Below are 25846 nucleotides of genomic sequence, written 5' to 3'. Positions count from 1 at the left end.
GGCTCATCCCCCCTTGTGTCCCCCCCTTGTGTCCCCCCCGACCCGTATTCCCTCCCCACTGTTCCCCTGTACTCCCGCGTCCCCGGCATGTCTCCCCGCTGTGTCCCCCCCGCACGTCCCGTGTCCCCTCCCCGCGTGTCCCCGCCGCCCCGCGCGCCGGCGGAACTGTGGGATCGCCGCGCACAGGAAGTGGCGGGGCGGCGCGGCCGAGGGCGGAGGGCGGCGGGCCGGGCGGGGCGGGATGGGGGCCGGGGGCGGCGGGCGCCGCACTCGCTGAGGCCCGACGCAGGGCCGGGCGCGCCCAGGGCCGGAGCGCAGCGGCCGGAACGGCCCGGAGGCGACGCCGGGGCCGAGCGCGCGACGAGCAGGTGGCGGCGGCTGCAGGTGAGCGGCGCTGCCCCCAGGTCGGCCCCCGCCCGGCCCGCCGCCCGAGGTCGGGGCTGCCTCCACCGCCGTCCCAGGTCGCCCCCGACCGGGGCCCCGCGCCGCAGTGGGCTGGCTGCGCTCCGCCCGGCGCGGGGCCTGCGGGAGGACCGGGACTGGGGCCCGCGGGCCCCGGGTCCCCTCCCGGCCTCCCCGGGGCCTCGTCCGGCCAGGCCCAGGCCCCGTCCCCTCCCCGTCCCCGCAGGCCCGCCTGCGGCGCTGCAGCCGGGCGCGCCGGTCCGGGCTGGCGCGCGGCCAGGGCCGGGGCACCCCAGGAGGGGCGGGCGACCCGGCTGGGCGAGGGCACGACACCCCCGCCCCTCTCCCCGCGGGGTTTCTCGGGCCCCTCTGCTCCCCGCGGACGCGACGTGCCCCCCCCCCCGGTTTCTGGGCGCTGGGGACCCGGCCCCGAGCGCTCCCCCGACCCTGCGCTCTGTCTACGGCCGGGGGTTAGTTTCACTTTTTGCTCGGCCAGGAGGGAGGGCTGCAGGTGGGAATGCGCAGCAGTGGTGGGTGCTGAGCGTTCAGATTTGACTTTGGCGCTTGGACCAAAGGCCGTCTGTGAATTTCCACGGTTCCAGTCAGGTGATGGGGTCGGTCAGTAATCCAAGAGCCGTTTGGGAGGAAAACCACCGCCACCCCAGGGCCGCCCAGAGCACCCAGGTCGGTTGATCCTGCCCGAGGGTCTCAGGAAGGGAGGCTGTGACTAGCAGTTGAAGCTACCTTGAAAGTATTGTGCTGGTTCCTCTCTTTCTTTCTTCCAACTTTTTTTTTTTTTTTTGGGGGGGCTGTGTTGGGTCTTCGTTGCGGTGCACGGCCTTCTCACTGCGGTGCCTTCTCTTGTTGCAGAGCACTGGCCCTAGGTGCGGGCTTCAGTAGTTGTGGCATGTGGGCTCAGTAGTTGTGGCTCACGGGCTCTAGAGTGCAGGCTCAGTAGTTGTGGCGCTCGGGCTTAGTTGCTCTGTGGCACGTGGGATCTTCCCGGACCAGGGCTCGAACCCATGTCCCCTGCATTGGCAGGGGGATTCTTAACCACTGTGCCACCAGGGAAACCCCACACCCCAGACTTTTTTTTAAAGCACACTATATACAGTCTCCTCTAAGAGAATACTAGAGCAGTTAGGTTCCTTTTCATAGGAAATATGATCTCATGAGAAGGAAAAATGAGGTGGGCCGTTGGCCGTGAGATAGACTGGAATGAGAACTGCCACCCATATTAAGGGTGGAAACCACCCAGAGATCCCAAACCCCGAGCGGTGTGTGGTGGCCTGGCGATGGCTGTGTTTTGAGGGGCCCAGTGATGCTGGACTAAGCTGGGGGGGGGGAATCCCCTATGTGTTCTAAATTACAGCTCTGCCGGCTGACTGTACTCATTTAGGGACTGCTAATGAACGTTTTCTCCGTTTAAAAGCTTCATAAGGGATCTCAGTGAGATTCTGAACATTCTCTAATTTGATCATTTCCTTACTGCTTTCCCTCCCCCTTCTTTGCATCCTAACTCCACCCTCCTCTCCTTCAAAGCTGCAGAGTTGGCCTGTTACAACTCACTTCTGTATCCCTTTCTCAGCCACTCTGAGGGAATCTTTCTGATTACATTGTTTAAAAAAAGGTGCTACATGTGATTGGCGTTCACACACACGTGATTGACATTCAGAACGCCCACACACGTGGCTGAGGGTCAGCATACACAGGGCCTCCTCTGGGCCTTGGAAGGCGCAGGCCTTGATGTTCTGAACCACACTTCACGGGCACGCAGACTGGCTGTGTTGGCCGGAGCATGCTGTTCACCCCACCTGCGTGGGGCCTGCGGGGGCATGTCTGCCAAGAGGCCTAGGCCGAGCAGTAGCCTGGAGAAGGTGCGGGAGCAGAGGGTTAAAGTCCCTGTCGTAGGAGGTGAAGGGAGGTGCAGGAAGGACACTTGCATTGCCAGGGTGTGGACTCCAGAAGCCGCCTCCTGGGAGGCAGGCCCGGCAGGCTGATGTTCCATGTGCCTGTCCCACGTCTAGGTGCCAGGGCCAGGGAAGCACACTGAAAGCAGTTGTTTATTTTGGAAGTTAGAAAGAGTGCATCCACCGAAGTGATCTGGGCTGTCCGCTTTTACTCCAGCGTCCCACATTAACCAGCGTGGGTCCTGATACACAGGGTTAGCCCTTTACATGTGACAACTCTGCTAGCACTTCCACCTTGGAGAAGAGTGGTCTGAGAAAACCCAGAGGTTGGGTTACCCCCCGAAGGTTGGGTCGCAAATCGGCGTGGCCAGAATTTAAACTAAGATCCATGGACTCCCACCTTCTCAGCCCCATCTGTCTGCTAAAAGTCTGGAAACACTTTTATCTCTGGTCAAATCAGAGGTAGGAGGGAAATGTTGAAATCAATATAAACAAGGAAAATGAGAAACAGAAATTGTGTTTGAGAAGAGCCAATTTACTGGGTTTTCCGGGGCGGGGTGGAGGGGAGGGTGTGGTCAACGCTTCCAATCGCATTGGACCCCCAAAACACACATCTTCCCCTGGCTTTCAGCCTGACCTAGCGTGGGAGACAGGACAGGGGGCTTCAGTGGAGATCAGTGGCGGCCCCTCGCTGTTAGCAGTTAGTCCCCCCCATCAAAGTCCACCTGGGGCAGAAGCAGTGGCTTCTGCTTCCATCTTTTTCTTCCCTCTCTTGGGCCTCATCAGAAACTCTAATATTTTACTGTTACAAGTTGTGGCAAAGCATTGGATACAATTGGCTACATTTGCCTGTTCCTTTCTTAATGATTTGACTGTATGACATAAGATCTTTAGTTACTCAGTCTTCTCATTGAGAAACGTATGTTACAGTCAGATTGGACTGAATTTTGTAAAACAATTGCTTGGAAATTTCATGGATTTTACTTTTGGTTAACCAAGGAATGCTTGAGGTTTTAAATGAGTTGATTCACATTGTAAAGCGAAATGACTCTGACTTAATCCGTTGTTTCTAAAACCACTTCGTAATAATCTTAAACTAATCCTAAATTACTGATTTCAAAATGCTGGATTTTAGGCAAACACATGAGTGGTCCAGCCTGGGACAGTCTCTCGTTTAATTATTGAGAAGAATTCACCATGTCCTGTTTATCTTTGTGGAGCAAAGTGCTAGAAACCGAAACACGGATCATCTGGGGGCGGCATCTGTGTTTCTCTTTGGAGGCAGAGGAGCAGATGCCCGGGGAAAGTTGGCCCAAGTTCCCGCTGCAGGGCTGGAGCCTTTGGCCCTGGACGCTGTGCTTTAATTCGCCATGTCTTTCCGCAAGTGCAGCCAGAAGGTCACAGATAGGATACATTTTAAATATTAGTGTTGAAAGAAACCGTATCCTTCAGTATGTGACAGGCAGATGTCTTCTTCCAGGCAGAAGTGCTTCGCATCACGCAGGACTAAAAACCGAAGCTGAAGCTGGGCGCTCCTGGTGGGAGCTGCCTGCCAGCAGCCGAGAGGCCTGTCCTCAGGTGGCCCCGGGAGGCCATGCATCATTGATGTGGCTCTTCTCAGTTCCCTCCGAAAGTGGGTGGGGAATGAAAGCAGCGATAAGAAGGCTGGTAGTGAGTTCTACCCTGAGCAGCGTTGAGAAGCTGCAGTGAGGAACACCTTTACCCGATCTGCTCTCACGGGTCCTGTGAGCCCCGCTGGCTGCATCCCCGGGGGCGGGCGTGGGGTGGGGGGCTGAATTCCAGAGCTCCAGCAACGGGGGTTCTTTTTCTCTTCATCACTCAGTTTGCTGACCTGAAAACTTTATAAGTATATGCTGACGTTCAGTGTGTCCCTGCTTTGCGTCTGGTCTGATGACAACAGCTCCAATTATTGCATCTCCATGAGGCATCTTATGGGCTCATTATGTTGTTTCTGTGAGGACAGGGTATTGCCCCATTACACAGCTGGAGGAACTGGGTGGGAGAGCTTGGCCACAGTCCCTCGGCTGGCAAGCGACGCATCTAGATTTCCAACAAGGTCTCATTGAATCCAAACCAACGCGGTGCTCAGAAAACTCAGTCTATGAAAAACTGCATTTTTGAAGCAGAAACTCAGTGACTGGCTTCACAGAAGTATTCATTTAAAAAAACCTTTTCGCTTGTAGGAGGCGAGACTTGGTGGACTGGGCCCGGAAACCCCCATTGAAGATGATAGAAACAGGTACATGCTAGAAATGATGTTGCCTGGGGAAGAAAGAAATTCCATTTATGCAGATTCATCTGTGCTCAGCTTTTCATTTTCCGCTGAGTAGCGGTAAAGTGAAGAGCCGCCTGTTGACTCTTACCATAAAGAATGTGCTGGTGATCGGGTTATGCTTCTCATACATTGAATTCTAATTAGACCATCGCCCCAGGCTAATTGGAGTGACTGATTGGATGAATGAATGAGGATACACGTCATCCTTATGTTCAGAGAGAAATTAATCAGTTGGTATACCTTCCAAAATATGGCTTGCTAGGAGTGACTTTTGCCAAAATAAGACAAGTCAGATTGTTAGATGAAGCCGTCACCTGTTTGGGTTCCGCGTGAGGAGGACGCCAAGATGGGACGTGCAGGAGGTTCGGGGGGGGGGGCACACTGTGGGGGCTGGAGGGGGTGATCCGACCCCTGAGTGAGGGGACAGGGAACGGGGAGGCCTGGGAGGATGTGGCTCTGAGAAAGTCAGCCTGGGGTCCTCGGGCCCCGCCCTTCGGGCAGTCAGGTCCGGCAGGCACCCCCCAACCCCTGGCGGCAGGTTCTCTCCTGAGGGGAGTCTGAGTGTCAAAGCACCCTGACAGCCTCCACGTTTAGTGACTTGGAGTCCACAAAAGTAGAAATAAATAATCGCAACAGTAAAAGGAATCCCAAACCGTGAATAGTCCCTGGGCCCCCGGCAGTGTTTTGGTTTAGTTTTAGGAAAAGCCCTGCAGTCTGGCAGGTCCCCTTGAGCCGTTATTTGGGCTCCTTTGCTGTAACTAGTGGTGAGCTGGTACACAAAAGTGAGTGTCCAGCGATGAAAGGAAGCAGAGTGCTTCCAGACGGGGGACAGAGGTCAGAGCACACGCCTGTTAGCGCACGACAGCTATTTTCAGCTTCCTAAATCGAGGCGCTAACTACCGTAACTTCAGTTCTAGAACATTTGTTAGAAAATGCTTTGGTGGCCTGCGGTCCAGTTCTAGCTCCAAGCCAGCAGGGTGTTTTCCTGGGGTCCCAACTGCTTTGTACCCGGCATTCTTTAAATTTTAATGAGTTATTGGGTATAAATGTTTCTCCTACTTTGGTAAACAAAGCTATATGTGAAAGCTGCACACACAGATCTAACAAGTGCCAGGTGGGGGTGGCCGTGCCGATGAGTGATGGCTGTACGTCTCTTCTCTCGGATGTGCCTTGCCTGACCCCCGGCCTCTGACCCCTCTGACCCCCAGCCTCGGACCCCTAGCAGACATGCCAGGCAGGTGCGGGACCAAAGTCACTAGCTCTTCGATCTGCTGAGACAAGACACAAATCTAGATCTTTCTATGCAATTATTTATTTTTAACAAGCTGCAGGCAAACGAAACAATGTTCCTGCCTGAATTTAGCCTCTGGGCCACTATTGTTACAACCTCTGGTCTACACTGTTTGTTTAATTTTCACAATAAAGTAAGTGAGCCAATTAAATGAGGACTAAATGGGCACTTTCAAAATGCATGCAAGAGAAGCAAAACAAGAATAACAGAAACCCAAGACTTTATGTGCAGATGAAAACCAAAAGAATTGTCTGTCTTATCTCAACTATGGCTGCTGGAAACAGGATGGGGTTACGTGATGCTGGGTAGAGGAACAGAGAAGATGGTACCCAGAGAGGTGTCAGTGTGGGAACAGAGGAACTCCGTGTGTCTCCGAGTGCGTGCAGGAGGCCCTCCTGAGGTCCATGTGAAGATGAAGTAATGTTTACAAAATGCATCGGGACTTTTACCAGAAGGCGCTCCTCATCCTGCTCTGTTTTGATGGCATGTCCTGTGTCCACGCCTCCTGTTACACGTGTAGAATGGGACCACTGGGCGGGGAAGTCCAGGCAGGTTAAAATTTACACAGTGATATTTACACTGGGCTGTTTCCCGGAGTGATGGGAAAGAGACTAAGGGTGTGAGTGGACCCACATACTCCATAGCACGTGGTATTGTCATTAAGTTTTGCAAATAGATTGGATGCAAAACGCTCCTGTCTGATTGTGGCCTGATGTGTGTTTCCTGGTAGATGGAGTTGATACTCTCCTTATATTTACTGGTAGACGTGTTTCCTCCCCTGTGAATTCCTTCACCCACTTTCCTGTTAGGTGATAACTTTCTCGTGCGTATTCCTTACGTAGAATTCTAGATGATGTGTTTCCTTATGTATTCAGGATAGTGATCCTTCGTTGTCACGTGTTCATTAGGTACCTTTCCTAGCCGTGTCTTGTCTTTTTACTTTACTTTGATGAATAGAAATTCTTAATTCAATGTGGAGTTTATCCATCTTTTCTTTTGTGGCCTTTCGAGTGTCGCTGAGAAGTCTTTCCCAGCCCTGGGGTCACTCGTGTGTTCTCCTGCGTTTTCTCGTAGAGGTTGTAACGTTTGCTTTCCACGCTGAAGCCCTTGGTCCCTCGGGAGTGGACTCTGTGGTGACGAGTAGGGAGCTCTGTCCCCATGTGGAGAACAGTTGTCCTGACACCAGCCTCGGCCGGTCGGTCCTCTTTCCCTGCTGACCTGTTGTGCCACTGCGGCCGTGTGTGCAGTCCCCTCGGTTGGCTTCTCTGTCCTGCCGGTCCGTGTGTCTGCGTGAGTGGCACCTGCCCCTGTAGCTGTCTGGACATCCTCCCCTCTACGCCCCCTGCCCCCTGGGTTCTCCAGAGCGCCTGGTTATTCGTGCTCTTTGTTTCTCTGTGTTAAAATCAGCTTGTCAAGTTTCATGAAAAACTTGGTCAGGATTTAGATAGAAATTGCACCAATTCCATAGATCAGTTGAGGGGAATTTCTGTTTTATGGTATTAAGACGACCTGCTGTAAACGTGTCTCAACTAATGTAGATCTTCTTAAACGGCTTTTGATAAGGCCCTGTATATACTATAAGTATACTGTCTTAGACTCTGTGGTTAAATTTATTATTTTTTGTTACTTTCATAAGTGGTATTTTTAAATTTAATTTTTTTATTTAAAAAAATGTCTAACTCTTGTTGGTGTTGAACAGAAATGCAGTTGATCTTGGACATTGATTTTATATCCAGTCACCTTGCCAATCTCTACTTCTTATAATTTACCTGTAGATTTCGGGGATTTTCTGCGTAGACAGGGAGCGGTGATGGCCTCGTCTCTGCCTTATGCCTTAATACTTTTCCATCCTGTCTCACTGCCTGGGCCAGCGCCGTCAGGACCGTATTGAACGGAGGTGCGAGGGGGCGTTTCTGTCCTATTCCCTGATTTTCAGGAAATGCTCAGTTTTCCCGTTTGGTGTTGGTACAAACACGGAGACTGCTTAGTTCAGAATCTTCCTATGGCTCCTCCTGGGAACAAAGGAGCAAACAGACGGAAGGAAGTAAGAGGAGAGGAGATTCAAGACTTACCTTCACGGGTCATCAGGGAGACGCAAAAATAAAAGCACAGTGAGATGCCGGCCTGCCGCACCCGGGGAGCCAGAATGTGGAGAGAGCGCCTGGGCCGGTGTGGTCACAGACGTGAGTCAGCGGAGCGCAGGTGTGGGTGTGGACTGGCGGGCCGTGTCTGCACAGGGGGCTTTCACCTTTAGGCGCACCTGGCACGTGGTCCCCGGCACGTCTGGGCGCCCCCAGTATGGGCAAGGTGTCCCCAGCGGCACTGCTTACTAACGGCCCCGGGGACACTGCTGGGGGAGAGGCAGGGGTTAGGGCTAAGCGCAAGGCATGGGGGGCGGTAAGAACGCCTTTTCAAATTTCTTGTATTGAAGCGACGACGTACTGGGAGGAGACTCAAGACTTCATATAAGGGGTGGGAAGGTGCAGCGGGGGGGGGGGGGCATGGTGTGTTACTTATCTCCTTGGATTATGTTTACCTGTTTACAGTAATGAAATTATAAAAAAAAAGAGAGAGAGAGAGAATGCTTAGTTTTCTTTAGATGTCCCCTTTCCGGTTAAGAAAGTTGTCTTGTTTATACAAATATTTGACTGAAAATGCTTTATCAAGGACTTTTTCTGCACGTATGAAGCTGGTTGTATAAGATTTTCTCCTTTGATAGGTTGATTTGGTGAAGTACATGAGCAGGTTTTCTGGAAACGTCCCATCTCGGCCATGATGTATTATTCTGTATTGCGTTACCACGTTCGGTTTGTTAATATTTTGTTTAGGATTTGTTGCACCTTTGTTTAGAAGTGCGCATGGCTTGCAATTGTCCTTTATTATACTGTCCCCGTCTTGTCTGGGTTAGGTGCTGGCTTATACTGGTTTCATCATATGAGTGGACAGTATTGCCTCCTTTTCTGTGGTATAAAAGAGCTTCTGTGAGACTGAGGTTATGCGTTTCTTACATAATTTCTTGGTCTGGGCCTGGCTCTCGTGCAGACAGATTTTTACATCCTGGTCGATTACTTTAATAGTACAGATCTGTTCAGCTTTTCCAGCCTTTTAAAAATAAGGTTGGGTATTATTTTCTAGGGAGTGATCTGCATTAGTTATCTGTTGCTATGTAACAAATGACCCCAACACTTACTGGCTGTCAACAGCACTTACCATCTCACCCTTTCTGTGGTCCAGGAATCCACGCTCAGCTTAGCTGCGTCCTCAGTCCCGGGGTCCCTCACAGGCGGTGACCAAGGTGCCTCCTGGGGCTGCAGTCTTATCTGAAGGTGCCACAGGGCAAGGATCCCTCTTCAAGTTCATTCATGTTTCTGTCAGGATTCAGGTCCTTGCCAGTTGTGCTGAGGGCTCCCCAACCTGGCAACTTGTCCGTCAGAGTGAGAGTGAGAGGGCGAGAGGGAGGGGGAGACACCAGCTAGACACAGTCTCAGTGTCGTAAACCACATCTCGGATGCCACCTTCCACTACTTTTCTCGTCCACTTTTTGTTGGAAGCCAGTCAGTAGGTCCAGCCCGCCCTCAAGGGTGCGGGTTACACAAGAGTGTGAACCATGGGGGTCATCTTAGACCTGTCTACCCCAGTATCCGTGTCAGTTACATTGTCTGTTTCTTGGTACAAAAGTCATAATACTTTCTTAATTTTTAAATCTCTACTGTATCTGACATTAAACTCCCCCTTTCATTCCTGAAATGTTTTTGCTTTTCTTTGTTCTTGATTCATCTTAGCAGAGGCTTCTCTGTTTCTTTGCCATTCGCAAAGAGCCGACTTTCAGTTTTATAGATCTTGTCCAACACATCTTTGGTTCCCGTGTCATTAATTTATCCTTTCGTTGTAATCGTATCTTTCTACACTCCCTGGGTTGTTTTTTTTCTTTCCTGGTGTTCCCTTTACAGGTTGTTGAGTTGAAAGCTTAACTTCTTTTTTTTTATTTTTTCTAAGCATAGTTTCTTAATTTTCAGACTTTATTTCTATCGTAAGCATTTAAGGCTATAACCTTCCTTCCTGGTTCTGCTGTCCTGTGTCCTGTATATTTCGGTGTGCAGTAATGTCATTGCTCAGTATTTGAGTTTTTGAGCATTTAAAAATCCTTTATTATTCTTCTATGACCCGTGAGTGATACAGAGGTACTTTTATTTTCTAAATGCACTGGGATTTTAGGTTATATATTTACTGTTGACTTCACCTCAGAAGCCTCGTGGGCAGAGGACATGGTCTATGTGGCACTGACTGGCATTCTCTGAGACGTGGATTACACCCTGTCACCTCCTCCTGGCTCAGGGACCCGCTGTCAGTTCCGCTGTCGTTCCTGCATCAGTAATGTTTCCTCTCTGCTGTGTTTGTGGTCCCTTTTACATCCAGTATTCTTCAATTTTTTTTTTTTTTGGCGGTACACGGGCCTCTCACTGTTGTGGCCTCTCCCGTTGCAGAGCACAGGCTCCGGATGCACAGGCTCGGTGGCCATGGCTCACGGGCCCAGCCGCTCTGCAGCATGTGGGATCTTCCCGGACCGGGGCACGAACCCGCGTCCCCTGTGTCGGCAGGCGGACTCTCAACCACTGCGCCACCAGGGAAGCCCCAGTATTCTTCAATTTCATGGTGGCATCTCTGGAGTGGATTTCTTCTTATTTTCCTGCTTTGGAGTCAATGTGCTTCTTGAGGATAAAGTTTTGTGTCTCTCAGTAATTCTGGAAAAATTTCAGCCATTCTTTTGTTGAATTTTGTTTCTACCTTATGCTTGACTTTCTCACACCATCTTCCAAGCCTCTTCAACTCTTGTTCATGTCTGTCTTTTAGTCTTTTTTTTTTTTTTTTGGCCACATTCTGGGTGACTTCCTCAGCTTTCCTTTCCAGTTTTCCAGCTCCATCTTCATCTCCGTCTAATCTGCTGCTTAACCTGCTCGTTAACCTGCTCATTTCGGTGATTATAGTTTCCATCCTCGAACGTTCTCTGTGGTTCTTCCCAAACCATGCCTCTTCTCTCGCATGGTGGTCTTTTCTTTGCACATATTTCAATTTCCTTTTTTTATCTCTAAGCATATTATTCTATAAGCTGCAAAGAATAATGCCAAAGTAATAACAGCGCCCCAAATAATACCGAAGTCTAAATGTCTTGGGGGTTGAATTCCGCTGTTTGTTATGCTGCCTCTCACTCCCTGAAGCTGGTTTCTCGTGTGCCTTGTAGCTTGGACTGTGCTCTTGTATTCAGGAGGACTTTGTCTGCAGGTTCCCTGGAGCACATCTCCCTGGACAAGTTCTGCCTTCAGAAGTGCTGCCTGCTTCTGCCAGGAGCCCAGGAGTGGGACTGATCTGGAACCATTATAGGTTAATTTTCTGGACTCATAAAAGGGAACTTCTGAAGACATCATTGACAAAGAAGGAAAATGATCCTAAAACAAAACTCTGAGCTTGAAGAGATTGCTAAGGTGAATCGATACAAATGCTGATGAATAAACAATAATGAAAGTTAAGGAATGCGGTAGGTTGGAGTATACCTAAGTGACTAAGCTAACTTGGGGTAAATTTTATCCTGGCCTACAACTGCCTGGTGGAAGACAATTGTGGTGTCCGGGGAGCTTAAAGCCAGGGGCCCCTCCCTCCCAGTGCACATCTTTATCAAGTGCTTTAACCAGTTTGGGACACAACTGCAAAACCTGTCTCAGATTTTGTCTTCAATGAACTTAACTTCCCGTCAACTTCTCTGTCATCCGTACAACTGAGGTGGTGTCTGCTTTTTTAGAACTGGAGACTAAGCCACCATCCAAACAGTTTTCTTCAAATGACATTTTTGGTAGCTGGAAAACTACCATACATGTGCGGTGTGCAGTATATGCCAGTAAAAGTGAAAGGGTGTGTTTTTTAAGATGGTTCATACATTTTAGCACGTCCGATTTCAAAACTGGAAAATAAATGTCGGGACTTCCCTGGTGGTCCAGTGGGTAAAACTCTGCACTCCCAGTGCAGGGGGCCTGGGTTCGATCCCTGCTTGGGGAACTGATCCCAGCATGGAGGCCACAACCAAGGAGTCTGCACGCAGCAACTAAAGATCCCGTGTGCTGCAGTGAAGATCCCGTGTGCCACAACTAAGACCCGGTGCAGCCAAAATAAATTAAATAAATAAGTAAATAAATATTTTAAAAAAGGAAACTAGATGTGAAGGGAAAGATGCTTAATGAAGCATCTGGAATGGTTATCTGGGGGGCTCTGCCTGAGGTCCTGTCTGCCAGGGGCCTCCCGTCGCCCCTTGTTATTTTAATTACCTGCGAGGCCGTGACCCCAGCTTGCTGTCCTCTCAGCTCCAAGCCCTAAACCCCAGGCCCACAGTTTCCCCCCCGCAGGCCGTGTGTCCTCAGCCCAGGCGCCTGATCTCAGCAGGCCTCCCCTGTCCACCCACAGCCGTGAAACACCCCTACCCTCTCCCCGTCTCCTGTGGTGAGGTCACCACGCTGGCGTCCAAGCCAGGCCCCTGCCCCGCCTTGACCCCTTCCTCCGTGTCTCTCCCCCAAACCCCCACTGTCCCTCGTGGAACCTCACTGATTCCCCCCGAGACAGGCCACACACGGGCTGCTCCAGTGCCCCCAAAGGTCCCCAGGCCTCCAGTTCCGCTCCCACCAGATTCCTTCCCTAGGGCGCATCGGGGTTCTGTTTCGGTAGCCCCAGTACTGTCCCTGTCACTCCCGGGCTCCAGCCCCGTGGTGACGCCCCACCGACGCTTCCTCCTCTTCCTGGTCCTCGATGTTACCCCAACCTGGTCCCGGCTTCTCCCCCGAGGCGCGCTGCACCTTGGACCTCTCACTTCACCAGGAGGCCTTCCACATCCCGAGTCTGAGTCAGAATGCACACGCACGCACACCTGTGCTCACACGTGCACACACATATGCTCACATATACCCACACGTGGACCACATCGTACAGGCTGTCTTTGCGGCCCACTTTCCTTGGTTCACGTCACACTGCTGACCTTTGCCATCTGCCCCTGTCCCTGGGTAAAGACCGCGAGGGCCGTGCTCCGTTGTGTGGACAGCGATGCCTGCTGCTGGCGGCACCAGAGCTGTTTCTGTTTCCCTGTCGGAAGTCCGGCGGGCGCCCTGCACGGCTCTTCCCTGGTTGGCTTCCTGAGGGCAAGTCCTCCCGGGGATCGCTGAGCCAGGGTCCTCACGGCCAGAGACTTCCGACCCCTGTGGCCGACTTACCCCCAAAGAGACCACGCCTGTTTCCACTCACACCAGTAATACTTGAAAGAATAACACCATTCTAGGTGCCTAATCGTTTTCTCATTTCCACTTTATTTTCCAGGTTTTTTTTTTTTCCAGTTTTGAAATCCAACCTGCTAAGGCTCTGTCCCTGCGTTTCACTGTGCACTGCGGCAGTAGGCAGTAGCATAACCGACGCTGTCCCCTGTTTGTTAAGGCCCTCAGTGCAAATACATGGCAGGTGACTGGCCTGCCCCCGTGGGAGCTGTGGGACGGGCCCCGGGTTCGAGTGGCTCCCGGGACGTGACTTCATGCCTCTCGGTGCTGGCCCTCTGCTCCTCATGGCTCCCCCAGGGGCTGGTGAGGATTAGAAAACATCACGTGTGAAGGTACTTTATAGAGCGGTGTCACACACGAGGCGCCGCACGCGTGTCGGAGCAGCGATGCCGCGCGTGGGGGTGAGTGGCGAGTCCCAGCAGGGCTGCCCACGGACAACAGCACGTGGACGAGCGACCCGAGGCCATGAGCGCCTCAGGGAGGGCAGAGATGGACATGGCTGAGCTCTGCACAGCCTCGTTCCCAAAACGGCCACCGTGTCCTTAGGCAGCTGACAAGGGTCCCGGCTGCCTCTCGTCTGGTGCCCCTCAGATGCAGAGCAAGAGAATGGTGGGTTCTGTCCGTCCGCGTTGCTCTCCGTTTTTGCAGAAGCATGTGGCAGAGGCCTTAGGCTACGTCCTGCTGTGTCCGGCGCGTTTCTGGAACACGGGAGAGGCCGCTGTCCACCAGCCCGCGCCCAGGCCGAGGGCTTGTCTAACATCACAGAAGTGCTGGCTTTCTGTGCCAACTTGACATGTCCCGCGGTGCTGAATCATTTCATGGCTCCGCACATCTGAGCGGAGCTTCTTTTCCCTCTAAAGCATCCCTGAGGGTGGCAGGGATGCTGGCCGCCGAGCCTCAGGGGCCACCTGCCCTCTGTGTGGCGGGAGCAGGCAGGGCACCTCGTCCGTCTGTACCTGTGTGGCTCTGAGGTTGCTCCTCGGGGGTGCGAGGCTGTGTTTGTGAATCACTGGGAGAAAATCAAGCCGGGACTTTGCATGGAGTCTTGACTGATTAATGCTGCGAGTTCAGTTTCAGGCTTCTGGTGGAGCGGGCCTAGATGAGCCTGCCCCGCTGTGTCATCAGGGACTCTGATGGGCTCAGAGTGGATACGCTCCCTTTCTCAGCAGTGTTCTTGCCGTGTGTGTGTGTGTGTGTGTGTGTGTGTGTGTGTGTGTGACATACACACCTGTGGCCCTTTGAAAATAAATGTCAAAATGTGCAATCACATGTGTGGTAGCACAGTTGTATTTAAAGCAATGACGTTTGCCAGTTATTCTTTTCATTCGCACTCACATACATCCACCAAAACCCGGAATAAGCACATAGGTAGAGGGCGGAACCCGACCCCGGTGCGCTGACATGCAGGGAGCAGGCGGTGGTGGCCTGGACGTTTCAGGGGAGCCGTATCAGGCGTCGTGTCTAACTTGACACGTGTGACAAGTAGCAGTACGTTAGCTGTGCTCAACGAGAGGGATTTGCTCCAGGCTTGGGGTGTGTTTACAGGGTTGACCCTTCCAAACTGGGTGATGGGAGGCCGGGGAGAGAGACACAGAGACAGGACAGAGGCAAGGAGAGACAGGGAAGGGGAGAGGGAGAGGGAACATGAATAAGAGAGAGGCTTCTTGTAAGTAAGACTTTTTTAGGAAGAAAAGAAAAGTGAAGAGGAAGCGGATTGCTAGGTGTTCGTGCTTTGTCAGGTACAGTGTATTTATTTCCAGAGAGGGGTCGGTTTCTTCTCCTTCCAAATTTTATAGAAGGAAAAGAAAATTGGAAATATTTAATAATTTTGTCATAATTGTTATTTGTAACTTGTTGATTATATTGTACTTCCAGGAATGGGTTAGCTTCTCTTTTTCAAATTAAGAAATGCTTTAGTGTATGAAACACAGAGGATACTGAAGCCCCTGTACCTACCGTCCAGTGGAGGAATTAACCATTGCGGATACATGGGAAGCCAAAGAGTCGGCGGAACTAAAAATCTCTAAAATTCTTAACATGTAAGCAGAAAAGGGAACGAGAGGCAAATAACAGCAAGTATGTTGTGTCTGAACCTGTGAGGCCGTGAGGCCATGAGCCACAGAGCCACACAGCCAGAGACGTGGCTGGTCTGGATTGAGATGTGCTGTTAGGGATGAATGCACCCTAGGTTCACAGACTTAGTGTGAAAAAAAAGTAGAATATCTCACTGATTCTTTTAGGTTGAATAGACGTCAACATGATAATATTTTGGATATATTGGGTTAAATAAATGTATTATTAAATTATTTTTGCCTATTTCTCTTTTTTATTGAAGTCTAGTTGATTTACAATATTGTGTTAGTTTCAGGTGTACAGCAAAGTGATTCCATGTTTTAAGTGTATGTATACACACACATACACACACACACAAACACACACACATACTTTTTCTCAGATTCTTTTCCATTATAGGTAATTACAAGATATTGAGTATAGTCCCCTGTGCTGTACAGTAGGTCCTTGTTGGTTATCTATTTTATATATAGTAGTGTGTATCTGTTAATCCCAAACTCCTAATTTATCTCTCCCCCTCTTTCCCCTTGGTAACCGTAAGTTTGTTTTCTATGTCGGTGGGTCTATTTCTTTCTTTTTTTTTTTTTTAGCGGTACACAGGCCTCTCACTGTTGTGGCCTCTCCCGTTGCGGAGCACAGGCTCCGAACGTGCAGGCTCAGCGGCCATGGCTCACGGGCCCAGCCGCTCCGCGGCATGTGGGATCCTCCCGGACCGGGGCACGAACCCGTGTCCCCTGCATCGGCAGGTGGACTCTCAACCACTGCGCCACCAGGGAAGCCCCTGTGGGTCTATTTCTGTTTTGTATATGAGTTCATTTGTATCACATTTTAGAGTCCACATATAAGTGATATCATATGATATTTGTCTTTCTCTGTCTGACTTCACTTAGTATGATAATCTCTAGGTCCATCCATGTTGCTGCAAATGGCATTATTTTTTATGGCTGAGTAATATTCCATTCTCTGTGTGTGTGTGTGTGTGTGTGTGTGTGTGTGTGTGTATGCATGTATATTTCAATATATACATATATATATCAATACTATACATATATTCTTAAACCAATCGTCTGAAGGACACTTGGGTTGTTTCCATGCCTCGTTTGCCTGTTTCTTTTTCCTTTTTAATGCGGCCCCTAGGAGATTTAAAATTGCATTTTGGCCCCTGTCATGTTTCCCCTGGACGTGCTAGTTGTGGTTCTGAGTGGCCTCATGAGGGTGGAGCTGTATGACCTGGGCGGGTCCTTCGTCTTTGGGCCCCGCACCCCAGGAGTCACGGGAGGTTTGTCTAGTGTGTAAGTCTCTACCCTGCGGGACCCCGTGCCTCTGGCCAAGTGCACTTAATACACGTGAAATGCTCAGAACAGAGTCTGGCAAATCCTAACCACCAAGTGTGTCTCATATTATTATTAATAGAATAGTTGGTAAGATCTTCTTTGCTGTGTAGACATGGATTTCATAGATCGTCCACACCCAGAATTTCAAAAGGATAGGTGTTCCAATCCGGAAATGCCTGGGCGGGTCAGAACCCCGGCGCTGGCGGCTGTCGCGTGGTAGGGGGACAGGCAGAGGACACCCCCAGGCGTGTCTCCCGGGAAGGTGGCTGCTTTCCTGGACTGGTCAGCACGTGCAACAACCAGGTCGTGGTGTTTGCTCCAAGTGGGGTCGGGCCGTGAACTCTGAGGGCAGGAGTTCGGGGAGACCCGCCCCCCAAAACCAGCAACAGGCACCGACCCCGGTAATACAATCGCTGCACAGCGAGCGGGAAGGTCCGGGGGACCCGCCGGCCTGAGAGCCCCTCGGCGCGGCCCAGCCCCACCCTTGTCTGTCCTCGGGGCCCTGGGGCTGGAGCCCGGCCTCGCTCTGCCCTTGCCGTGCGGCCCACGAGGGCCCCGCGGAGGCTGTAGAGCTGGAGGGGCAGCGCCTGCTTCTGTCGCGGGAGATTGTGCGGGGACGCTCCGGAGGAGAGGCTGGGACGCACGGGGCTACTCGTCCGCTCCTGGCGCCGGTGCTCAGGGCCCCCAGGGTCTCCGGGAGGGACGCGCCCGGAGCGCGGTGGCCGTGGCTCTGGGCTCCTCGGGCCGCTGTAGCCCCGCTGGGAAGGCCAAGGCCATCAGCCCCGGAGCAGCTGCCCTGCCGCCCAGCCGCCGGCCCCTGAGGGTCTGCCGTGGTCCCGCGCGCAGCCTCTGAGGGACCCGGGGCCCTGGGGACCTTCTTCTCCTCTCTGCCGTGGGCACGGTGTCTGTCTCCTGAGACACCCTTGACCCAGCTGGGCTCCGCTGCCACCAGGCATGGGCTACGCTGCCCCTGACAGCCCAGAATAGTCCCCGGGCTGGGGGCCCCTCCCCCTTCCCTCTTCTCCCACCCCACTCTTCCCCTCCCCCCTCCGCCCGTCTGTGTCATGAAGCCTTTGACTGTGAGCCGGCGATGGGGGTCGTACCTTTCTCAGCACATACGCTTTCGTGGCCGGCTCATCGCTGGAAACATGTCGAACGTGAACCTTGTCTTTGTGTACCTGCTACTCATGCTTCCGTATGTTCTGCGGCTTCGCAGCGGAGTGCGATGGTCTCCGCAGCTGAGCGACCCGCAGCCCGTCCCGCCCCTCGCTGGCCTGCGTGTGCCGTGCGGGCACCTTGGGCCTGGACGGGGCGCACGGGCGGGCATGGCCGGGGCTGCGCTCTGGGGCAGCTGAGGGTTGACCCGGAGCGCGGGCCTGGCCGGGGTCGGCATCGGCCGCTCGTTGTACACTTTGACTCTCTGTCTCTGCCCTCCCTTCTCCCCCGTTACCCTTAATAATCAGCGAACGGTGATGCTCTGTGTTTTCTTCAGAAGCATGACCTTCACCCCCAGAGACCTTGTTGGAATGGAGGCGCTCGTCTTACTGAAGAGCAGGGGTTTGCTCCAGCCAGGGAGCGGGCGTGGCAGTGGGACTGGGGTCTGGACAGTGTCCCCTGGCCCCGCAGGTGGCGTGGGGCTCGGGCCCGAAGGGGAGCCCCGGGTGTCCGGACACCCTGTTCACGCACAGCTTTTGCTCTCAGTCTCCACCGCGGCGAGATTAGATCTCCAAGCTCACACTTGCTTCTTGAGCCACCAACTTTCAGTTAAATGTCTTCTCCACTCGTGATGGCAGGTTTCTGACACAAGCCGATGTGAAGGAGACGTTGTCATCCCGTCCTGTGGGTCTGAGGGCCCAGGCTCCAGCCGGGCAGGCCCAGGGGTGCCAGGCGTCTGCGAGGGTGGTGGTCCCCAGGCGAGGGGCGCAGGCAAGGGCCTCGGTTTCCAGGGTCCTGGGGGCGGCTTGTCACTTCTGCTTCAGGTTTTTAAAGCTGGCCTGTGCTTTGAGTTTTCTGTAGCTTTTTGGTCAGTTGCCCCTCCTGGGAATTTGTCCTGTTAGCTCTGTTGTCAAGTTGACTGCTCCAAAGCTGCTCATATTCCCTCTTAAAAATGTCCGCAGCGCTTGCTTACACCTCCTCCTCCTGCTCCCGATGCGGTCCATGCCATCTCTCTCTCTGTCTTGATTCTCTTGCCAGAACTCTGCCACTTGTGCTGATCTGTTCCAAAAACCACCTTTGTGGTTTTCTGTATGCTTTTTATTCCATGAATTTCTACTTTCTAAGTTATTTCCTTCCTTCCTTTTGATTTACTTTCTGTTTTTCTAACTTACGTTTTAGGTCATTTGCTTTCAGCCTTCTGACATTTTCTACCACACACTTAAGTATAACCTTTGATCCCTTTAAGAACTTTTAGCTGCAGCCTATAAGTTGTGATATGACACATTTTTGTTACTCTTCCATTCAATAGATTTTCCAGTATCTAATTGATTTATTTTTTGATTGTTGATAACTGTTTTGAATTTCTAAGCATGATGGAATTTTTCCAAATATCTTTTTGTTGCCTTTTTTTTGTTTTTTTTGCATCAGTACATTTTGGTCAAAGCATATACTCTGATGCTGATGCCTGTCTTCTGAAATTTGTTAAGACTTGTTTTATGGCCCAGCATACGGTCACATTTTGGAAATGCTCTGTGTGTCTTTGAACAGACTGTATTCTGCAGTTGGTGAGATTAGTTTAGGTAGGTTCGTTATCATGCTGTTTAAACTGTCTGTGTTAGGCCTCGGCAAACTGTAGCGCATGGGCCGAATCTGGCTCGCCACTTGCTTCTAGAAATAAATTCTTAGGAGATCACGTCCACACGCATTGGTTTATGTATTGTCTATGACTGTTTTGCACTGTGACTTGGTTGAGTAGTTTCAGTAGAGACCGTTTGGCCGGAAAAATCTAAAATATTTACTATTTGGCCCCTTCCAGAAAATGTTCGCCAACTCTTGTATCCTCGTTGACTTCTTGTATCTATCTGTTTTATCAAATACAGAGAGAGGTCCGTTAGACTCCCTAGTTATCACTGTGTATTTGCCTATTAATTCTTGCATTTCTATCAATCTTCAAATTGAATTTTAAAAAATTAATTAATTAATTTTCGGCCGTGTTGGGGCTTCATTGCGGTGCGCGGGCTTCTCATTGCGGTGGTTTCTCTTTGTTGCGGAGCACGGGCTCCAGGCACACGGGCTCAGTAGTTGTGGCTCGTGGGCTCTAGAGCGCAGGCTCAGTAGTTGTGGCACACGCGCTTAGTTGCTCCGCGGCATGTGGAATCCCAGACCAGGGATCGAACCCATGTCCCCTGCGTTGGCAGGCGGATTCTTAACCACTGCACCAGCAGGGAAGTCCATCATTTCTATTAATTTTTGCTTTATATGTTTGGGACTGTGTTATACTAATGACACCAGTTTTAAAATTGCGGCATCTTTTTTATGAATGAAGTGTCTGTCATAGGAAGTGATTGGTCGTCTCTTCTAGTGTTTTTTGCCTGTACGTCTGCTTTGTCTGAAATTCATGTAGCTGAACCTTTGGGTAGTCCTTGCCTTGTATACTCTTTCTATTCTTTTAGTTTTAACCCTTTCGTATTTTTATGTCTTAGATGTACGTCATAAACAGCATATAATTGAAGTGTTTTTTTTAACTGAAGTTTGATAATCTCTTTAAAATATTCTGACAATTAGAATTTTTTTAAACGGGAGTCTTTATTTGGTTTACTTTAAATGTAATGACATAGATTTGAGTTTAAATCTACCATCTTATATTTTACTGACTGTTTTGTCTGTGCTATGTTTATTTTTTCTTTCCTTCTCCTTTCTTGCTTTTTATTGAATTGATGATGGATCTTTTCTTTTTTCTTTGTTTCTTCCTTTTTTTTTTTTTTTTGACCACTACCACTAGGAAGTTATAGACTCTTTCTGTTCCTTTGATGGTTTTCCCAGAAATTACAACATTCTTACTTATCAAACGTCTAAAATTAACTAGTGCTTTACCTTTCAGGGGGATCCAAGGACTGAGATCACCCCTAACTTTCCCTTCCACCTCATGTGTTATTGTGTATTTAATGTTTTTAACCTCACAAACCTTTGTTGCTATATCCTTAGTATTACTTCTGTTTTTGACTTGTAGATCTATCTGCCACTTCCTTCGCTCTTTATTCTTTTCTCATCTTTGACTTTCCATCTGAGATCACTTCTTCCTGCTTGAAGTGTACGTGCATTAGAAATTCCTTTAGTTAGATTCTGATGGTGGCAAGCCTTCCCCACTTTTGTTTAGCTTTCCCTGCTCCTTCAGAGACGCATTTGCTGGTTGTAGAATCTGGGCTGCCAGTCGGTCCTTTTATCACATTGATGACAGCCTGTGCTGGCCATCGACATCCTTCATACGCGAGCAAATCATTGTCAGGCTGTCTCTCCTTTGCAGGTAATCCACCTTTTTTCTCTGGCTTCTGAGATCCAAATTAAAAGCCTTTGTGCTTCAAGAAAGTGAAAAGACAACCCACAGGATGGGAGAAACTATTTGCAAATCACACATCTGACAAGGGGCTGGAACCAGAACGTAGAAAGAGTTCTGACAGGGCTGAGCGGTCGGTGCCTGAGTGCCAGTATGGAACGTCTCAGGAAGGGGCAACAATGGGGGAGGCCCTGCCACCTGCCGCTGGTTCTGAGCTGCGCCCTCCTGCCTCGTGCTGTCGCCCCCGCCCGGACCCCCCTCCATCCACCCGCGTGCAGGAGAGTCGCTGGTCCTCTTTCCGGATGTTGCAGGCGTCTCCATTCTGTGCAGCCGCAGCCTCTGCCTCTGACGTGCTGATCGGCGCTTCTCAGCTAAGGTGCAGCGGTCGCGTCCGCTAGCCCCGCCCACTGTGGACGAATGGGAAACGGAGTGAAGATGCAAGATCCCAACATCCACGTCTAGCCACGATGGGATGAAAGGGGCCAGACCGCACAGCCCACCTTAAACAAAGGAAAACAAACAGAAGTGTGTGAGGCTGCCGACCTCACACGTGCACAGCAGGGGCACCGGACGGTGGCCCCACGAGAGGGTGTGAGTGGGGCACCCCTCTCCCGGCTCATCACCTGCAGCGGCCAGCCGAGCACAGGGAGGGCAGGGGGAGACAGAGGCTGGCGTTCAGGGACTCCGTGGAGGCTGGAACTTGTGGGAATACTGGAGAGGATAGGACTGCGTGACTCAGGAGTTCTAGAGAGCTGAGAACGGTACCCCCCGACTCGTTCTTAGACTGTGGTGATCTGCGCACGTGTGTGGGACGCCACCAAGGTCGGGGGAGCCTGGAAAGGGGTAGATAGAACCGTTCCCTCAGTTCACACGGGCTGTGCATGAAGTTGTGTTCTCACCAGCCAGGTGGAGAGACCTCACAGCTCAGAGGATGTCGGGTAGGCACCTCAGAGGCCATCGCCTCCCCCGCAGATGCGAGCCTGCTCAGGACCCACAGAAACAAAGCTTGGGAAGGTCAAACAACTCTGAGAAAGTTAATGACACTCCCAGACAAAGCCTGACAATACTTGAGGGACCACAACAGGCTCATCCCCGACACGCCATGTCCACAGTGTCCAGGAGCCAAGCAGAAATTCCTTGTCATGCAAACAGGTGGGAAAACATAACCCAGAAGTCGAGAAAAATCAACTAGAAGCAGGTCCAGGTGGACCCACAGCTATCCATATGGCAGAATTAGCACAGAAGGATGCTAAAAATGCCTGTTATAAATGTGTTCCATGTGTCCAATGGCACAGAGAAAATACGCACAGGACGAGGAGAAAATAGAAGATATAAAAAGACCCAAATCTTCTAGAGAGGAAAATGCACTGGGCGGGGTTCACGGGGGGTCAGACACTCAGACCCAATATGTATCTTCAGTATTCTTGAAGACATATCACTAGAAACTTTCTAAAATGAAACACAGGAAAAAGACAGGGAAAAAAAAAAACAGCATCAGTGGAACCATATAAAGAGGGATAACAAACATGAAATTGAATTCCAGAAAAGAGATGTGTGTGATGGAAAATATTTGAAAAAAATAATGGCTAACATTTTGCAAATTTGATGAAAACTGACTTTCAAGAAGATCAGTAAATCCCAGGCAGAAGAATCATGAAGAGAACTACACCCATGTACATCAGAATCAAATTTCTGGAAATCTTAAAGGCAGAAGATCTTAAAAGCAGCCAGAGGCAAAAGCCTACACTGTACAGAGGAAACAGAGGTGAAGTCACAGTGGACTTCCTGTCAGAAGTGGTGCAATTCAGAAGATTATGGAAGGGCATCCTCAAGATACAGAAGGAAAAAAAGCTTCAGCCTACAATTCCTTAGCTAACAGAGTCTCTTTCCAAAGTGAAAGCCAAATAAAGACTTTTTTAGACATTTAAAAGCTGAACAAAATTATCACCAGCTGACTTGAACTCCAGAAAATATAGAGGAAGTCCTCTGGGGACAAGGAAAGTGACACCAGACAGGAATTTGGATCTGAAGGAATAAAAAGCAGCAGAAATGCAGGAAAATGTAAAAGACTTTTGTCCTCTCATTTTAAAAAGTCCTTTAGGGCTTCCCTGGTGGCGCAGTGGTTGAGAGTCCGCCTGCCGATGCAGGGGACGCGGGTTCGTGCCCCGGTCCGGGAGGATCCCACATGCCACGGAGTGGCTGGGCCTGTGAGCCATGGCCGCTGAGCCTGCGTGTCCGGAGCCTGTGCTCTGCAACGGGAGGGGCCACAACAGTGAGAGGCCCGCGTACCCCACACACACACACACAAAAAGTCCTTTAAAAGATAATTTACTGTTTAAAATAAAAGTACTAACAATGTTGTATAGAGTTTATAAGTAGAAGTAAGAGGTATGGCAGTAATATAGCCAAAAATCTAGAAGTGGGGAAGTGGAAACTAGTAAAATTCTTAAAATACATGTGAAGTATTATAATATTATTGGAAAGTAGACAGTGATATACTAAAGATATACATTGTAAATTCTAGGGCAACCATTAAAAAAACAACAAAGTGGTATAGCTAATAAACTAATAATGGAAATAAAATGGAATCTTAAAAAAATCCCTAATCCAGAAGAAGACAGAAAAAAGAGAAAATGAAACAAACAAATCCAGATAGGACAGATAGAACGATAATAGATTTAATCCCAACCATATCAATCATCACATCAAATATGGACGGCCTGAAAACTCCAATTAAAAGGCAGCTTGTCAGAGTGTCAGAGCAGATAGAAAAGATTAGGTAAACGTGCTTTCCACATTAAATATAAAGACAGAGACAGGTTAAAAGTAAAGGGTTGGAGAGATAGATACCATGCCAGCGTGAATCACAGGATAGCCCAAGTGGATGTATTAAAATCAGACGCGTTATATTTCAGGACAAGAAATATCGCCAGGGAAGAGAATGTCTCCTCATAGTGATAAAAGGGGTCGGGTCATCAAGAGAACGTAATATATTGCATATATGTGCGCTTAACAAGAGCTTCAAAATACATACTGCAAAAACTGATAGAACTGAAAGGAGAATTAGACAAACCCACAATCACAGTGGGAGATTTCAACACTCCTCTTTCAATAACTGACAGAACAAATAGAAAATCAGTAAAGATAGAGAAGACTTGAACAACACCATCAATCAGCTTGACTTGACTGGTGTTGATAGAACACCCATCCAGCAACAGCAGGGCACATCTTTGCAAGTACACACAGAGCTTTCACCAACGTAGACCAAATTCTGGCCCATGAAAATAACCTCAGTAATTGAAACCATACAAAGTATTTTCTGTGATCAACAGAGAATTAAACTAGAAGTCAGTAATTGAAAGATATCTGGAAAAATCCTCAAATATTTGAAAACTCAATAAAGACACTTTTAAATAGTCCATGGTCAAAGGAAAAGTCACAAGGGAAGTTTGATAACATTATGAACTGAGTGAAAGTTAAAACATAAGGTATCAGAATTTGTGGAATGCAGGGAAAATAGTGCTTAGGCATCTATAGCATTAAATGATCATATTAGAACATAAAGCAGTCGTCAAATCAATGATTTAAGCTTCAACCTTAAGGAAAAGTAAACAAAGGAAAGAAATAACAAAGAGCAAAAATCAGTGAGTTAGAAAACAAACAGTAGAAAAATATCAATGAAACCGAAAGTTGCTTCTTTGAAAGAATCATTGAAATTGGTAAACCGCTAGTTAGACTGATCGGAAAAAAAAAGAGAGAAGAAAAACTACCAAAATCGGAACTGAGAGGGGAAGAGTCACTAGAGATCCTAAGGGAATATTCTGCAATGCTCCATGCCAGGAGATGTGACAACACAGATGAGAGGGACATATTCCTGGAGCAAAAGAAATCACTAAAACGTATTCAAGTCAAAATAGGTAACCCAAATAACCCTGAATCTATCAAAAAATGCAATTTGTATATAAAAACCTTCTAACAAAGAAAACTCTTGGCCCAGATGACATCGTTGATGAATTCTTTCAGACATTTAAGGAAGAAATAGTACCAGTTCTACACAAAGTCCTCCAGTAATTAGAGGAGAAGGGAACACTTAGCTCATTTTATGAGGCCAGCATCGCCCTGGTACCCAAACCACACAGGTGTGGACCAATATCCATCATGGACAAAATCCTGCCTGAATTAGAAATTTGTAGCAAATCAAACCCAGCAATATGTAAAAAGTCTAGTGCACCATAACCAAGTGAGATTTATCCCAGGAATGCAAAGTTGGTTTGACATTCAAAATCAGTCATTATAATTCACTTTATTAACAGACAAAAAAGAAAACCATATGACTATCTCAGTGGTGCCAAAAAAAAAAAAAAAAGGCATTTACTACTCATTTGTGGGAAAAAAAAAAAAATCTCTCAGCAAACTAGAAGTCGATGGCCTCAGTCTAATAAAGGGCATCTATGAAAAACCTACAGCTAACATCCTACATAATGGTGAAAGACTGAAGCTTTCCTTCTATATTGGGAGCGAGGCAAGGACATCTGCTCTTATTCACCACTCTTATTCAACATTATACTAGAAGAATAAGGCAAGAAAAAGAAAGAAAAGACATACAGAAGGGGAAGAAAGAAGTAAAAATGTCTTTACTCACAGATGGCATGATGGCCTATGTGGAAAATCTAAGAAATGCACAAAGTTACTAGAACCAGTAGGTGAGTTCGGTGAATTTACAGGACTCAAGGTCATCATAACAAAA

The 25846-nt window shown here is 49.4% G+C and overlaps 1 protein-coding gene across 2 annotated transcripts in view; it reads left to right on the top strand.

Moving 5' to 3' along the window:
* The first annotated feature begins 254 nt into the window (after positions 1–254).
* AGPAT3 (1-acylglycerol-3-phosphate O-acyltransferase 3) overlaps positions 255–25846 on the top strand; it is a 95217-nt gene continuing 69625 nt past the window's right edge. For both annotated transcript variants that reach the window (XM_082839145.1, XM_082839143.1), the window contains exon 1: positions 255–384. The gene's annotated coding sequence lies outside the window, so the exon portion shown is untranslated. The remainder of the gene's footprint in view (positions 385–25846) is intronic.

Source organism: Leucopleurus acutus (genome assembly GCF_964270905.1).
Source record: "Leucopleurus acutus genome assembly, chromosome: 5".
Lineage (NCBI taxonomy): Eukaryota > Metazoa > Chordata > Mammalia > Artiodactyla > Delphinidae > Leucopleurus > Leucopleurus acutus.
This window is presented reverse-complemented; position numbering and strand designations above follow the sequence as displayed.